The sequence below is a fragment of the Panthera pardus genome, unplaced genomic scaffold (assembly GCF_024362965.1).
Source record: "Panthera pardus isolate Hobbes unplaced genomic scaffold, ASM2436296v1 HiC_scaffold_17, whole genome shotgun sequence".
Classification (NCBI taxonomy): domain Eukaryota; kingdom Metazoa; phylum Chordata; class Mammalia; order Carnivora; family Felidae; genus Panthera; species Panthera pardus.
The window spans coordinates 8,250,314-8,254,670 of record NW_026526732.1 but is presented as its reverse complement, the minus strand read 5'-3'; positions in this window follow the sequence as shown (position 1 = coordinate 8,254,670).

The following is a 4,357-nucleotide window of genomic DNA, read 5'->3' as shown; positions in this document are numbered from 1 at the left end:
ACTGAGCCGCCCAGGCGCCCCTCTGGTCATTGCTATTTAAGCTAGCTGCTTGTGGGAGTCCCAATACCCAAGTAATTGTCATATGGAAGTGACTGACTGGTTTAATTCTCCTTCAGGATGGAGTCGGTTTGAAAAAACATTGTCAAAATCCACAGTCACAGGCAGAAAAAGGATCATGAACATAAGTTTAATGGTGCCCAGATGGACCTTTGACTAAATGAGTGATTTCAAACCTTTTTCTTTTAAGTAGCCCTGTAGTCCACTTGCAAAGGCAGGTCAGATGTGTATCTTCAGGCTTTCTGGCAGGAAAAGAAGAAAAAAAAAAAAAAAAACCAATGACACACTTGATGGTATTTTATTGACCTAAACAAGCTGGCTACTGCTTAGGAGAAACTCAGCCACCCCTGTAGCAGAAATCTCCAGAAGGAGACTCTGGGTCTGATGGGAAGGGCGCTACCCAATTCCTACATGAACACAGTTTTGATCTTTTTATGTCTCTCTTTTTTTTCTTTGATAGAGATTCTAAATGCTAGCCGATGAGTATCTCCAAAGGATAATTTAGAAATTACAGTTTTACGAAGGGCCAAAACAATGCTGGCCAAGTATGCAGGGCTAAACCCAGGGTAATATTTAGAACATCTAGAGGAGTGGATAGACTCCATGTCCCAAGGCAATGCTCCAAAAATGTTCTTTCTCACAACTGGATTTTTTTTTATGATGTTTGGACAAGGGAGAGCACATGATTGCAATCTAGGTAAGGAATCTAGAGGGCAAAATGTCTATGCAGCCAATTAGGTGCTGATCCGGAGGACAAGGAGATATTCCACGTGTGCCAATTAGGGAACCTGACTGATGCTTGTGTCTACGCGGACGAGCGTCACACATGAGTGTCCCCGCGGCCCCTCGGCAGCCTCATCCTGTGTCCTTCACATCTCCTCGTCATTCTGCAAAGGAGCTCGTGCAGAGGGTGGGTGGGGGAGAGTCTCCTTTCTGGCACGTTCCAAATACAGTGGGAGGTCTGAGAGGACTCAGGCCTGGGGACCTAGCTTCCCCACAGCTGGGCCTAATCCTCCCAGGGTTCACCCAGGAGGGCGGCTTCTGTCACTTCCTCGTGGGTTTGCTTCCCCCTGTTGTCACACCTGCTGTGGTTTCTGCCCCACCGCGTGGGCCTGTCCACCTGAAGGAAAACAAATGACATGGGGGGAGAAACATGCCGTTTCTCTTTAAGATTCGACGTTTAGGATATGTGTGCTGAAAGTAAAGATCATTACTTGGGAGAGACCCAACCAGTCCCAGACAGGGCGGGCTAGGGGAAGCCTGGAGAAGATTCCCCAAGGCTGATGGGACTCAGATCAGCCTGGGAGAGTTCTGTTCTCAGGGTTTTATCTTGGGTTTTTATCTGGCCAGTGAGATCTGAAGTCTCCTTTGCAGGACTGGAGGGCAGAGGGCGGGACCAGCCCTGTTCTGAGACCCTGTCCATCAGATGGCGCAAAGAATCACTCCAGTCAAGTTTGCAAGTCCCAATCTCTCGCATCTCTGAAGTTGCTCTTCTCCCAAATGGTGAACCCAGACACTTTGTACAAAATTAGTTGTCTGCCACTCTGAGATCTGCTGTTTCCAGCCCAGACTCTGAGGTCTGTCGTCTCCCTGTGAAAATGAGTACTCTGACCAGCCCCACCCCCAGCTACTCTCAGTGTGAGAGAACCTGCTCTCTTGTTTTCTACCTCTTGTTCGTTCTTTCTTTCTTTCTTTCTTTCTTTCTTTCTTTCTTTCTTTCTTTCTTTCCTTCTTTCTTTCGAGAAGGCACAAGTGAGCCAGGGGCAGAGAAATAGAGAGAGAGAAGCGGGGCTCATCCAGGGCTCTAGCTCACCTGACATGGGACTTGAACTCACGAACTGTAAGATCTGACCGGGAGTCACATGCTTACTGACTGAGCTACCCGGGCTCCCTCTTGCATCTGGCTAACACCAAGGGGAGCGCTGGGCTTTGGGGGAGCACTTGGTGGCTATCTCCCCATCATCATGAGCTCAACATCCAGGGCGAGGCAGAGTCCCTTCCAGAAGAGGAGCACATTCTTGGACGTGAGTGGAATTCACCGGGTATCCCCGGGTTTGGCAATGGGTAGGGTCTTCATGGCATTGAGAGGGTTTGGAGCTCGAGCAAATGCACTTTGGGTCTATTTATGGATTCTACCGCTCATGGGTTGTACCACTTACGGGCTTTCCCTCTTATGGGCCCACTCTGTGGCCTTCTGGGTTGCTAAATTCCACCATCCTTGCTCCTATAATTCTCATCCCCAGGCCTCCTCCAGCACGTTGCCCTGTTGTTTGTTGGGAGAAAGAGGGACGTTGTTTCACCTCGTGGAGGTGAAAGCTGGAACTTCCTTCCACGCTGGCCATTGGGGACCGCAGACTTCGTCTCCCCAGGCTCCGCTGGCTCTGTTACCCGTTCCCTCTACACCTCCCTCCTCCAAACTCTCCCTACCTCTCAAGAGGAGGATGATTACTCACAAAGACAAGCCAGGCACAGAAATAGCCAACCTATTTGTGGCTTAAATGCAAGCAGTTTTATTTTTATAGAGAGTTGCCGTATTTTCTCTAAGTAGAAATCATTATCTACCCCAAATGAAACCCAGGCTGCACCTGCAGTGTTTCTGCTTTTGTTAGTGGTGCCGATTAGTCACAAAACAATCCGCGCCTCCTCCCGCCCACTCGGTCTGGGGGGGCGGGGGGAAGAGAGCCCCATCTCCGCCGGGCTCCCCCTGCCTCGCCGGCTGCTTCTCTGGATCCTCTGCCCTCACCTGGGCACCACCTGGCCACTCCACCGTCCCGGTGGCTTGTTCCTCATTCGCCTGGTGACTCTCGCCAATTTACAAATTGGGCGACTTGTTCTCTGTCAGGATGGGTAGACTCCTGTGTCCTGCTAGGAGCTGGGAAAAGCAAACCGGTGAGGCCCTCTGTTCTGTTGACTTAAATAATAATGACGTTGGAGTCTCCTTCCAGTTGGTCACTCAGCTCAGGGTTTTCACAGCCCCCAAAGGGACAGGGTGAAACGTGCATAAAATCTGGACACTCCCTGAGCTGCTGAGAAGCAGCGAATGTGGGACAGAGGAGCGGAGTGGATCACTCTGCCCCCCCCACCCCTGCCCCGCTCTCCTTCATCCCTCCTGTCCTTCAGCTGTCTCTTTCCTCCCCGACCGTGACTTTGCAGCCCTCTCAGCGGCCTGGTATTGCCCTCCTACCTGTCTTTGCTGGCATGTGCCCGGCCCCTTCCCACCGACTGCTCCTTCTTCTCTGCCTCTCAGTTCGCTTTAGGAAACCCCGGTTTCTGATTAGCCTCTGGGAAACGTAAAGTCCTCCAGGACCCCGACCCTCTCCTCCTTTGGAACATCGGAACCAGGTAATGCGAGTGCACTTCTGACTCCCCTGGCACCCAGCTCACCTGAGGTTTTGCTCTGCCGCCCGATGGGTGCCCCGAACCTCACCTTATTTTGCCTGTGGCTTGAGGTCCCGAGGGAAAGCCCCCGGTCTCCTCCTTTCTTCTTCCCGCCGGGAGGCCAGACCACAGATCGGGCTGTCCCCCGCCAGCCCCAGCCGTGCGGCTCACTCGGGTCCTGCTGCTTATGAAAGCAGTTGGAGGAAAGCTTCCTATCTGGGCTCCTGAGTCTGCTTTCCCGCAGGATCTGAAATCGCCTTCTCGCCCTGTTTTGATCTCATGGGTCCCACGGGTCCATTACTACTCTGACACAGTAACCACGAAGGGATGCTTTTGACAAGGAAGAGACACTGCCACGAGTGGAGGCTGGGTCTTCACGGGAGGGCTTGGCGAGTCAGACTATCCAGAATTTTCCCGCTTGGCCTCTGGGCCTTTACACCGGGGCCGTTGGAAAGGGAACAGAGGTCAGGGGGAACGGAACTTGATCGCAGGGGTGAGAACGCACACAACGGGTTAGTCTCCGAACCAGGCGGAGAAGCTGTCTGGGCTCCCATGTCCCTCCAGGGACTCCATGGCTGGGCTCCTGGGCTCCCTGTCTCCACTGCGTCGTGCTCACACCCTGGCACGGGCTTATGACTCTGGAAATGCGCTGCAGGCAGGGAGCGGATGTTTACTTATTGAACAGGGTGTCTCCCACTGTGCAGGTCTATATCCACATCTTACCTACTCATTGCAACTCTTTGTGGTAATACAATTGGCTCCATTTCCCAGGCGAGCAAATGGAGTCTCAAAGAGCTTTGCAGAGACCGGCCGTCAGGGACTTAAGTGGTTCTGTGTTCCGGCGACATGCGTGATTGTGCCCTTCCACAGGACGTTTCTCCGGGTCCCCTTTCCCCTCGGCCCTGGCTGGCCCTCACGGTCC